Genomic DNA, 12,818 nt, shown 5'->3' with positions numbered 1-12,818 from the left:
GGGGAGGAGGTAGAAGGAAGATCAGAGCTCCCAGGCAGAAGGGAGGGGTCCTGAAATGATTTGGGTTCCAGGTTTATATTTCAGCTGGTAGGTCCCACCCATCAGAAAGTGAAAGTGTTTTGCCTTTTGCCCCATTCCAGTAACTGTGATAATGCGTGTGGGTTTTTATGTTTTTTTTTTTTTTTGGCGGGGTGGGAGGGGCGTGTTGGAGAGGTTTTTGCTACAGGGCGCATGCGCTTGCCAGAGAGACAGAAAGCAAGAAATCACCCCCAGGCGAATGGTCACACCACAATCCCTTCTCCTCCATTCTCCTCTCAGGATCTTGGACACTCATACACACCTGACGGGTCCGGGACTCGAGTTGTAGTCGACGACATGGGAGTCCAGTGACATAGCCATTACACCAACTGCTGGTCCCACTGTGATAATGTTTTTACATTATCTGTGTGTCCTGGATTATGTCTGTCCAAGCTTTTTGGTCTTTTTCCAATGAAATCCCATTACCAGGGGCATCTGCATGTCTAAGGGTAGAGGAACATGGTGCCTAGCCCAATTAACTTCTATTGTAAAGGGCCATGAATTCTTTAAGAATGTTTACATTTCTAAGAGCAAAGGAAAGGGTGACTGGAAGAGAACAGGAATTGTCAGGAGTCACACATCACAGAGGTTTTCTTAAGGGTTCCCTTGCCCTATATGCCTGGGGTCTTGCTCCTGCCTCAATACCAGCTAAATCCCTGATCCTGTCTACCTGAGGCGAGAACAAAACTGTTCACCCATCACCACCCCCAGGGCTGCTCTACCTCAGAGTGGTCTGCTCTGTACACTTTCCTTAATAGACTTGCGGGGCCAACGAATGGCTTAGTGGTTACAATCCTGGACTCCTACGTAGTCAGCAGTGCTTCAAGTCCCAGACCTGGCAGCCTAAAACTCACTGTGGGCGTGTGTGTATGCATGCCCAAATCCCAAGAGGTGAATAGAGAAGGGATTGTGGTGTGGCCATCCCCCCTGGGAGGTGATTTTTCACTTTCTGTCTCTCTGGCGAGCGCAAGCACCTTATAGCAAAAATCTCTCTCAAAAACAAACAGAAAAAAAACAGACTTGCTTTCCCTCTTCCCCACAAAGGCTCACTCTTGAATTCTTTCTAGGTGAAGACAAGGAAACTCCTACCCTGATAGAGCCCCCATGGGCTCTCTCCCTGGCAACAGTTCAAGTCCTGATAGTTATCTTTGACTCAGCATCACCTTTGTCGTTCTCATTTCATATGACATCAACTAAATTTAACTTAGCGAACATTTCAATGATTATTTTTTTACGAATTTTTTTAGGGCGTGGACCCGTAGCATAGTGTTTGAGGAAAGCTGGATCCCGCTGTGGTTTGAGTCCCAACCCAGCAGCTTTCAAAACGCCAGATGTGTGTGCAAGTGTGGCCAAAATCCTGACAGAATGGAGAACTTGTGGTGTGGCCATGCTCCATTGGAGAGAGGATGCTTTTTCATTCTTGTCTCTCTCTATCTCTTTATCTCTTTCTGGCAAATTAAGAAAAAATGTTTTTAAAAATCCTGTGGCCAGAAGTCTGACTGCTTTTTCCTATTTTTCCAAAGTCCTTTCCAGAGGATGAAGGGGGAGTCACACCCACAGATGTTGACAGACCATTTTGGCGCATCAGTAACAAGATTCTTCCTACATCCTGCCCTGGCATAGTATTGGAGTATCTTTATGATGTGTATTAAGCCTCTTTATCGCTGTTAAACTACATTCCTTTCTGATCTCAGCAACCTTCCTTTTCCAATCACTACCCTAAAAGCTGTAAAACCTACTTATAACCTGCAAGCCCCCACATATGTCCCACCTTTTGGGGCCAGACCAATGGAAAACTGTGGCGCGCCCCCACCCATCGAGTGGCCCAAGATGGCGCTGAGAGGAAGTGCCTTGAGAGCACATGAGGCAAACAACTTTGAGGAAGTACATTACCCGGAAGGCGTGATCACAACCACCCACCAATCCCTCCGCGCCCCTCCGTGCGTGGACAGTGCATGCGACCTATCAGGACTAGTTCCGCATACGTGAACAGTGCCCTGATTGGTGGGTACTCCTATTTAAGGGGACCGGGATGGGAAGAAGGGCGGAAGCAGCTGTACAATAAAGTCCTGATGAGAAGACTGTCTCCTGGTCGTTCCTGACGCGACAGAAAACTTTACACTAAATTCCAAACTCTGTCTCTCACTCTCAAAATCAATAAAAGGAACTACCTGATCTCTCAGAGAGGCATGTTTTGCCTCCTCTCTGGCCTAGGTCACTCATTCTGCTTAGAAATAAACTGCATTATTTTTACAGAGTTGGTTATTTTCCATCAATGGTACATATTGTGAAAATAAGAGCCAGCCACTGGCATGGAAGCTAATTCAGCTGGATCCAACATGGCTGACTGAGTAGTTCAAGTCCTGGACCCAGCAGCTTGAAAAGCTGCTCCCCATTGCTCTCCTATCAGACCAGCAGTGGCATTAGATTCTCATAGGAGTGCAAATCCTATATGAACTGTGTATGAGCTGGATCTAGGTAACACACACTTTATGAAAGTCTAATGCCTAATAATCTGAGGTGGAGCTGAGGTAATGGTGCTAGTGTTGAGGAGTGGCTACAAATTCTGTGTTATTATTTGTTACAATGTAATAATAATAGGGATAAAGTGCACAGTAACTGTAATGTGCATGAATCATCCTGAAACCATCCTCCCACCCGCTGGTTCATGGAAAAATTGTCTTCTATGGTCTCTGGTGCCAAAATGGCTGGAGACCACGGCTTTATTGGTAATTGTTTCTCACAGGGTGTGGGTTAGCAATTCTGAAACTACATTACATTATGTATATTAGGGTACAACAAATAAAGTATATTATAGATAATGAGATCCAGCTTCCTCACCATCAGAGAAAGAAATTAAAAATATATCAACAAAGTCCTACAATACGCAGCTTTCTGTCTTCTTCATTTAGCTTTGTTATTTCAACACTCAATAGTTTGCTTTTTATTACAGAATGGCGTTCCCTTGTGTGGATGTAACAGAGTTTATCCACTCACCTATTGAGGTAGGAACAGGGATCCTAAAAATATAGTTATGGTACAGGTCGAAAATGGAATCACAAAATGGCTAAGTATTAAGATGGAGGCAGTGATGGCTCAGTGACTGACCTAGACCTCAGACAAAGGCTTTTTCCATGCCCTGTCACAGTCCAGGAAGAAGATAAGATAATAGTTTTCAAGGCACAAAGTTTCTAGACAAAGAATCTCCTGATGCTAGTACCCACTCCAAAATTAGGAAAGTGATTGGACCCTCCAGCATGCGCCCTTCCCTACCAGGAGGGGAATGTCCCACCTAGAACAAGCATGGACAGATCTCTTCCTGATCCAAATAAAAACCCCTCACCACAGTTCTTCTTTGACAACCCATTTTGCAGGACCCCTCTCTTCTTGGGAACCCTGTTTTTACTTCCCTCTCCTTTAGTAAACTCCCCACTTTGTTCATAAACTTCCCGCTTTGCTATACCTACTCTCTGTGTTCATGACTCTAATTCTTCCTGAGTGTGGGGCAAGAACCCGCGTCTCACTGCGAGTGTGGGCCTGATCACCCCTTCACCCCCAGGTTCCTGTGTCACTATGGAAACAACCTGGGTTGTTCTGGTTTCGGGTGATAATGCTGCTCTGAATATCTGCATTCATGAACATACATGACATTTAGTTTTCCTGTGTCCTCTGTATTCTCCTCCTACCTCCACCCCAAATTTGGCAGTTTCTAGGCCTTTCCTTGTCTTCATGTTTTCAGCATTTTTTTTTTTCTTTTTAGGAATTATTTATTTTGGGACCAGCAGATGGCATAACGGTTGCATTGCTGGACTCCTACATAGCTGACTGTGGTTTGAATCCGGGACCCAGCAGCTTAAAACTCACATCAGATGTGTATGTGTGCATGTGCATGCATGCCCAAGATCCCAGGAGGAGAACAGAGAAGAGATTGCAGAATGGCCATCCCTCCTCTCAGGGGTGATTTCTTGTTTTCTTTCTCTCTGTTGAGCGTAGCAGAAGTCTCTCAAAAAAAAAAAAAAAAAAAAATCTCTTTTTGAGCGTAGCAAAAGTCCCTAAAAAAAAAAAAAAAAAAAAAAAAAGATGGGGCCAGCAGGTGGCATTGTGGTTAAGGAAAATATGGTCTAGTCCAATTCCTGGAATGGTGTAGAGTGCAACCGAATGAATGACCAAGACCAGATTAAGGTTAAAGGGAGTTGTTATTAGCTGGCCACAGACCACAGCCTGAGGCTCGGGGGCTGAGAGTCAGAACTGCAGCCCCAAAGTTTGAGCAGTCATTTTATAGGGGGTCAGTTACCAGGGGTTTCCATGCAAGCAGTTACAGAAGCTGAATCAAGCAGGTTAATTATTTATGAGAGCTCTCTAGACCTTTGTTTAATGGTCTCTGTGGCTTCGGGCAAGGGTCTGGTGATTGGTAGTTACATTGCTAAGGAACAGCTAAACAAAAGGGTTTCAGGCTAGTTAGCAAAGATAGTAGCAGGTACAGGATGTGTCCCGGATATGGTTTTCTATATGGCTAGCACAAGCTATTTTCTCATGGCAAGAGCAAGCAGGTTTACAGAAGCAGACAGCCATGTAAGGGTAAGGGAACAAAATGGACCAACAGTTGCTCATGTGGAAGATCTAATATGCGGCCTTTCACAGGACCTGGCAGCTTGCTTCCTCACTTTCTCTCTCTCTCTCTCTCTCTTTTTCCCTCTCTGGTCAAATTAAAATTAATTAATTAATTAAGTTAAATAAAATAATTCTTTAAAAAAGAATAATTTATTTTATTTTATTTATTTATTTTTTTAAATTTGCTATAGGGCACATGTGCTCATGGTGGGGGGGTGAGAAAGCAAGTTGCCAAGTCTGGAACTTGAACCCGATCAGCCATGTGGAAGTCCAACACCTTAACCACCATGCCACCTGCTGGTCCCATCTGCAGTTTTAAATAGCACAGACTACATTTTCACCTGAGTCTGTTTGTTGTTCTTTGAATCAGATATGGGTCTTGTTGCTCAGCAGGCAAACCCTCTGGAAATGGTGCTGTACCATTCTTAGAGGCACAGTCTGGCGTCTGCCAAATGTTTTTATCATAACATCACCAGCTTTCCCTTGTGATTCGGTAGGATTTGTAAGGGAAGATATTCCAGGATTGCATTCTACTCACCAATCTTAGTTTCTATTGAAAACCGCCTCAATCAACCCCCAGTTGGGTGGTGCCAACTGAAGAGTTTCTATTTCCATGATCTCTTCTACAGCTAATGCTGGCATTCAACTGCAAGGAAGAGCTTTATCTTTTCATCTATCATCGGTATGACTCGTGCATTCCAATTTTTCCTACAGTTTGTAATTCATTATCCTTATTTGCTTGATACTCAAGACATCCCAGATTTGGCCAGTGGGAGCATTGCCAGGCTGGCTTCTGTGTTCATTTTGACTGACTTCCTTCATTCTTTGCCTTCCTTTTTGGCAAACAGTATATCTCTATCTGATCTTGCGCTTTTCCTGCCCCAGCCTTGAACTCAGCTGTTTCTCCAAGGAATCCTGGTTCCTAATCATGGAAGGTGGTATTTATTGTAGGATACCGATCTGGACACTTGGTATTCTCCTTGCTCTAATGTGTCACTGCTTCTAACTTCTCTCAATGGACAGATTTAGAAAACAAACAAACAGCAACAACCACAGACACCATCACACACCATATAGGTATATTTAAAACTGAGTCTTCCACCTCAGTAGCCATTGTAGACCTGTAGCCATGGCTCTATGGTACCCCATGGCCATGGGCCTCAACAAGGGCCACAAAGTCACCAGAACATGAGCAAGCGAAGGCACGACCGCTGCCCCAGGCACCTCACCAAGCTTGCTAAGTTCGTGCACGACATGATCCGAGAGGTGTGTGGCTTCACCCCCTACGAGTTGCGTCATGAGCTGCTCAAGGTGTCCAAGGACAAGCAGGCCCTCAAGTTCATCAAGAAGTGGATGGAGACCCACATCCATGCCAAGAGGAAGCGAGAGACAGACAGAGAGAGGAAGAGAAAGTAAAAAATCACCCCCTCCACACACACACACACACACACACCCACACACACACACACACAAGGAGTATGACCACACTGCAATTCCTTCTCCTGCATTACCCTCTTGGGATTTGGGGCATGCATGCATACACACCCAGCATATTTTTCTAGGACAACAATAATGCATTCAGTCATGTGAGATCCAGCTGCTTTAACCACCATGCTACTGCCTAGCCCCAGGAAATCTAAACTAGCCCATGCATATTGTTACCTATAGGCACTATGCAGTATATTAGATTTCCTGAACTTAGACTGCATAATAGTAACTTAGTACCCTTTGACCAAAAATTCCCCATTCCCTCTCCCTCTAGTCCCTGGCAACCATCTTTCTACTCTGTTTCCATAATTTTTCTTTTTTTTGAGAGGTTTTTGCTATAGGGCCTGTGTGCTCACCAGAAAGAGAGAGGCAGAGAGATGGAAATTGAGAAATAACCCCCCAGGAGGGATGGCCACGCCGCAATCCCTTCTCCTCCATTCTCCTCTCGGGATCTTGGGCACGCACGCACACGCGCCCAGCATGAATTTAAGCCACCAGGTCCAGGACTAGAACCGCGGTCGACTACATGGGAGTCCAGCGACATAGCCATTACGCTAACTGTTGGTCCCTCTATAATTTTTCTTTAATTGCCAGAGGGTGTGTATACTCACTACAAACAGAGACAGAAAAAGAGAGGGAGAAAGCACCTCCAGTCAGGCGTGGTCACAATGCAATCATTTCTCCGTTTTTCCATCCTGTCAGGATTTGAGACACACATGTGCATTCAAGTGATGTATTTTTCAAGCCCTGTGGCCAGGATTTGAAATGTGCGTGCCCAAGATCCCGAGAGGAGAATGGAGGAGAAGGGATTGCGGCGTGGCCATCCCCCCTGGGGGGTGATTTCCGGCTTTCTGTCTCTCTGTCTCTGTCTGGCGAGCGCACGCACCCTACAGCAAAAACCTCTCCAAAAAAAATAATATATTTATTTGATTTATTCATTCATTTATTTTAATTTGGCCAGAGAAAGACACAGAGAAAGAGAGAGAGGGAAAGTGAGAAAGGAAGCCACCAGAAAGGATGGCCATGCCGCAATCTCCTCTCCATCTTCTCTCAAGATTTTGAGCACACACATATATGCGTCCAGCATGAGTTTTAAGGACCTAAGGTCGACTACATGGGAGTCCAGTGACATAAACATTATGCCATCTGCTGATCCCAGCATGGGGTAGTTCTGTCAACTCACTTAAAGATCTGAGAAATGGTGGGCCAAAATTTACTGCCCCTGCTGAGATGGTGCTGTGATTGCTTGGAGTTTCTAGTTCTGAAGGTTTTCTAGAATCATCTTTTTCTTAAATTGTTCCCTTCTACTGTTGGTAGTCTTTTGCTATTAAAAAATACGTATTATTGGGACCAGCAGTTGGCATAATGGCTATGTTGCTGGACTCCCATGTAGCCGACTGAGGTTTAAGACCCAGATCCGGTGGCTTAAACTCACGCCATGCACCTGTGCGTACATGCCCAAGATCCATACCCCCTGGGAGGTGATTTCTCGCATTCTGTTTATCTATCTCTGTCTCTCTGGAGCGCACAAGCTCTATAGCCAAAAAAAAAAAAAAAAAAAAAAACCCTCTCAAAAAAATATGTATTTTACGTACTCAATGTGTAGGTCAGACGGAGTGATTATGTGACATGGCTTCTTCACAGAGGCTGCTGATTGTCCTTTGATATTCTTCATTTAAATAATATAACTCCTCAGTTCTAGGTAGGCTCATGTTTCATCCAACTAAAAGCCACATTTCCTAGCTTCTCTTGCAACTGGGTGTGGCCAAGTGTCTGAATTCCGACCAATGGGATGTGAGCAAAAGTGATTATGCCATTTCCAGGTCATGCCCTTAAAAGGAATAAATGTGTACTCCCCTTTCCTTTCTTGCTTCTCACTGGTCACTGCTTGCTTCTCACAAACATGATGGCAGGAGCTGAAGCAGCCACCTTGGAACCTAGAGATAGAAACCACAGGATGAGATTGGCAAAGATATTGAATCAGCTCTGGACTCCCTACTTTGAACATCTATGTAAGAGAAAAACGAAATTCTGTTTTGTGTAAGCCACTGTATTTTGGGGTCTTTGACAACCAATACTGTAAATAATATAGCTTCACGCCACTACCTTTACCCAGAAACCTGTACTCTTTATCTGTATATTGTGTATGCTTTTTTTTTTTTTGGTCCTTCTTGTTGTTTTGCCATATGGCATGTGCACTCACCAGAGAGACACAGAGAGAGGAAAGAAATCACCCCCTGAGGAGATGGTCCCTCTGCACTTCTTTCTTCATTCTCCTCTCAGGATTTGGCATGCACGGACTCGTGCCCAGTGTGATATTTAAGCCAGTGGGTCCAGGACTCAAAACCATGGTTGGCCATGTGGGAGTTCAACACCTTAACCACCATGCCACCTGCTGGCTTCTGTTATGTATTTTTTTAATTTCAAATTTAAAAAAAATAATTAATTAATTATTTCTATTTGTTATTACTATTTTAAAAATTTCACCAGACAGAGACAGAGAGCAAGAAAGGGAGAGTGAGAAAGCAAGCCACCACTTGATGACCCCTTCAAACTATGTTTTATGTTCATATATTTTTTTTTTGGAGAGGTTTTTGCTATAGGGCACATGCTCTCGCCAGAGAGACAGAGAGAGACAGAGAGACAGAAAGTGAGAAATCACCCCCCAGGGGGAATGGCCACACCACAATCCCTTCTCCTCCATTCTCCTCTCGGGATCTCGGGCACATGCACACACATGCACCTGGCGTGAGTTTTAAGCCACTGAGTCTGGGACATGAACCGCGGTCAACTACATGGGAGTCAGTGACATAGCCATTACGCCAACTGCTGGTCCCTTATGTTCATATTTTTAAAAACTGGATTTTCAGCTTGAGTGATTTTGACTTTTTTTTCATTTTTTTATGGATTTTTTTTTTTAGTATGTTTAGTGTTTTAAGATTATTTTGGCAGGGGCTGGCGGCTGGCAGGTGACGTGATGGTTAAGGGCACTGGACTCCCATACGGCCAACTGTGGTTCGAGTCCTGGACTTGGCGGCTTGCCTTTCTCTCTCTCTCTCACTCTGTCCCTCTGGTCAAATTAAAATAAATAAATAAAGTTAAATTAAATAATTATTTAAAAAAAGATTATTTTGGCTACCTTTACACTTGAGTGACTACTTAGTCATTTTTAGAATTATGGAGTCACATCCTTTTCTCCTCAACATTCTTTCTTCATTGTTCCATTGTTCATGCTCTTTAAAATTACTGAAAATAAGCCAACACCAGTCTATTTTATTCACCATGAGAGATTGCTGGCTTCTCCTATTCAGATGTCTGCTGGCTTCACACAAGCTGATACAACTACATAAAACTCTTATCTACTCTCCAGACCTAAATCACTGCCCAAGGGGGATGGACATGCACAATTCCTTCTCCTCTATTTTTCCCTCAGGATTTTGGGTACACACACACATGCCTGATGTGATTTTCTTTCTTTTAAGATTTTTTCCCATAGAGTGCATGTGCTCACCCTAGAGAGACAGAGATAGTAAGAGGGAAAGTGAAAAATCACCCCCCAGTGAGATGGCCTCCCCTCAATTCCTTCTCCTCCATTCTCCTCCTGGGATTTTTAGGAAGCCATGTACACGCACCTGGCATGATTTTCACGTTGCCAGGTCTGGGACACAAACCACAGTCAGCCATGTGGGAGTTCAACCCTTTAACCAACACACCACCTTCTGACCCTGCCAGATTTGTGTTTAACTTGGGTTTTGTCTTCTCTTTATCTATTTATTTGTTTTAATTGCCAGAGGACACGTGCATTTGCCAGAGAGAGAGAGGAAAAGGGAGAAAGCACCTCCCAGTGGGGCGTGGTCACTTCATGATTCCCTCTCCTCCATTTCTCCATCCTGCCAGGATTTGGGGCACGCATCACACAGGCCCTTGGCATATGTTTCCAGCCACCAGGGCTGCACATTCAGTCAGGTGAGATCTGACTCCCTTAACCGCCAGGGCACAGGGCTGGCCTCGCTTTACTTGTTCAAAGTTATATATTCAGATTGACCAGAATTTGAATTCTAGGCCTTCCCCTATGGTTCTAGTATCTTGCAGTAGTTCCCTACTTCTGGCACCACCAGACTGGCCTGCACTTTCTAACGTTCTACAAAGCATGTGTATTGCCTCAGTAGTAACAAGTGTTTTAGATAGTGATATGCATTTAAAATGGGCCAGCTTTACCACTAATGTGACTAAGCTTATGTTCAAGGTCCCTCAGTCACAAGGGCCTTCTTTTTTCTTTTTTTTTTTTCTTTCTTTTGGAAAGACAGAGCGAGACAGAGAGACAGAAAACAAGAAATCACCCCCCAGGGGAGATGGCCACACCATAATCCCTTCTCCATTCTTCTCTCAGAATCTTGGGCACACAGGCACACACGCCTGGCATGAGTTTAAGCCACCAGGTCCTGGACTTGAACCGCAGTCGACTACACGGGAGTCCAGCGACATAGCCATTACACTAACAGCTGGTCCTGACAAGGGCCTTCTTACCAATGCTGTGTCATACTTTTTTTTTTTTGGAGAGCTTTTTGCTATAGAGCACATGCGCTTTCCAGAGAGACAGAGATACTGAGAGACAGAAAACGAGAAATCACCCCCTGAGGTGAGATGGCCATACCACAATCCCTTCTCTTCCATTCTCCTCTTGGAAACTGGGACACACACGCACATGCCCGGCATGAGTTTAAGTCACTGGGTCCAGGACTCGACTACATGGGAGTCTAGCGACACAGCTATTACACCAACTGCTGATACCAATCATACATTTTTCCTTTTTTTTTTTTTTTTTTTTGGGAGGGTTTGTTTTTTTTTTTTTTTTTTTTTTTTTTTTTTTGGCTATAGGACACATGTACTCACCAGAAAGACAGAGAGAGACGGGGAGACAGAAAGCAAGAAATTACCTCCCTGGGGTGGGGGGGATAGCCATGCTTCAATCTCTTCCCCTCCATTCTTCTCTTGAGATCTTGGGCATGCACGTACATGCACCCGGTGTAAGTTTAAGCCATCGGGTCCAGGACTTGAACTGCGGTAGACTACATGGGAGTCCAGCGACATAGCCATTACACTAACCCAGTCATACTTTTATTAAAAAGAATTATTTAATTTGGGGGCCAGCAGATGGTGGAGCCATTACATTGCTGGACTCCTACAAGGCTGACTGTGGTTTGGGTCCCGGGCCCAATGGCTTGAAACTGACGCCGGGATCATGTACATGCGTGCTCAAAATCCCGGGAGGAGAATAAAGAAGGGATTGCAAGGTGCCATCCCCTCTGGAGGGTGATTTCTCACTTTCTCTCTCACTGTCTCTGTCCTGTTGAGTGCACACACCCTAAGACAAAAACCTTTACAAAAAAATTGGGTCGGCAGGTGGTGTGGTGGCTAAAGGCACTGGAGTACCACATGGCTGACCATAGTTTGAGTCCTGGACCTGGCAGCTTGCTTTCTCACTTTCTCTCTCTCTCTCTCTCTGACCCTCTCTAATCAAATTAAAATGAATAAATAAATAAATAAAAAAAATTAAATTTAAAAAATAGTCCTTTTTTTTGGGGGGGGGAGAGGTTTTTGCTATAGGGTGCGTGTGCTCGCCAGACAGACAGAGAGAGGCAGAGAGACAGAAAGAGAGAAATCACCCCCTAGGGGGGATGGCCACACCACGATCCCTTCTCCTCCATTCTCCTCTCGGGATCTTGGGCACGCACGCACACGCACCTGGCATGAGTTTAAGCCACCAGGTTCAGGACTCGGAACGCGTTTGACTACATGGGAGTCCAGTGACATAGCCATTATGCCAATTGTTGGTCCCATAATCTTTATTCTTGAAGACCTTGTGCCTCACTACCAACCATGCATTCTATTACTGAAGAAATGAGGATAAGGGATACTGGGATAAAACAACTGTCTTATGGTTTTTATTAAGATCCAATGCGCTAGTTTTTGAGGTTTCGTAGGGGCAGAGAATATGCAAACATCTCAAAGCACTACAATAGATTGGGTGCTAAGGCCTTTCACTGAGTGTTGATGGACACTACAGAAGAGAGTTAACAGACCCGTATGGAATAGAGAAAGTCACCTTTTCAATCAAATTTCGGACATTTCAGTGGCCAAATACATCTGAGCCATATGTCTAAACCAAAAAACTCTAATGTTGTGGTTAACTAACTTTGAGAAGCCACGTATCAGCTTATTAATCACCATCACTTTTGTGCTGTGTATTCCGTTTCCAGGGAACTGTGAACCTCAGGATGTGGTCTCTGACTCCATTCTTAGAGAAGGTTACCATGGAGGATATTTTTCCTGTGTAGTAAACAGAAGAAAATGAATATGAATTTGGGAGCAGCTCTACTAGCTAGGGAGCCATAGCCGGTGCTTGAGCAGTGGTGTTATCTGAGACACCCGGTGAGAGAGGGCTGATGGAATGAGATAAAGAAAGCATCATGACCCTTCACTCTCTCCCTGTCTTTATAGTGAAATACAAAAATAGGGGCCAGCAGGTGGCGTGGTGGTTAAGGCACTGACTCCCACATAGCCAATCACACTTTGAGCCCCAAACCCAGTGGTTTGCTTCCTCATCTTCCCTCTCTCACTTGCTCTCTCTCTCTGGTCAA

At 44.5% G+C, this 12,818-nt stretch overlaps 1 long non-coding RNA gene across 3 annotated transcripts in view; it reads right to left on the bottom strand.

The window, feature by feature from the left end:
- The window catches only part of LOC106734711 (uncharacterized), a 41,467-nt gene that overhangs the window by 4,678 nt on the left and 23,971 nt on the right, over positions 1 to 12,818 (bottom strand). The window contains exons 4-5 of one of the 3 annotated variants that reach the window (XR_003549137.1): positions 12,374 to 12,507; positions 7,773 to 8,114 (exon numbers count right to left, since the gene is read on the bottom strand). This is a non-coding gene — a long non-coding RNA (uncharacterized LOC106734711). The remainder of the gene's footprint in view (positions 1 to 7,772; positions 8,115 to 12,373; positions 12,508 to 12,818) is intronic. The other 2 variants (XR_001370254.2, XR_001370253.2) reach the window with 2 other exon arrangements.

The sequence above is a fragment of the Tupaia chinensis genome, unplaced genomic scaffold (assembly GCF_000334495.1).
Source record: "Tupaia chinensis unplaced genomic scaffold, TupChi_1.0 Scaffold000192_1, whole genome shotgun sequence".
Lineage (NCBI taxonomy): Eukaryota > Metazoa > Chordata > Mammalia > Scandentia > Tupaiidae > Tupaia > Tupaia belangeri.
The sequence above is the reverse complement of the archived record's forward strand: the minus strand, read 5'-3'. Positions and strand labels throughout refer to the sequence as shown.